The sequence below is a fragment of the Octopus bimaculoides genome, chromosome 8 (genome assembly GCF_001194135.2).
Source record: "Octopus bimaculoides isolate UCB-OBI-ISO-001 chromosome 8, ASM119413v2, whole genome shotgun sequence".
Taxonomy (NCBI): domain Eukaryota; kingdom Metazoa; phylum Mollusca; class Cephalopoda; order Octopoda; family Octopodidae; genus Octopus; species Octopus bimaculoides.
This window is the reverse complement of record NC_068988.1, coordinates 65310578-65310822: the sequence shown is the minus strand read 5'-3', so window position 1 is coordinate 65310822 and position 245 is coordinate 65310578.

The following is a 245-nucleotide window of genomic DNA, read 5'->3' as shown; positions in this document are numbered from 1 at the left end:
CGCGCACGCACGCACACACACACACACACATACATATACGACAGGCTTCTTTCAGTTTCCGTCAACCGAATCCACTCACAAGGTTTGGTTGGCTCAGAGCTATGATAGAAGACAGCTGCCAAGGTGCCATGTAATGGTCTTGAATCCGGAACCAAGTCGTTGGGAAGCAAGATTCTTACCATACAGATATATGTATGTATGTATGTATGTATGTATGTATGTATGTACGTACGTATGAATGTGTG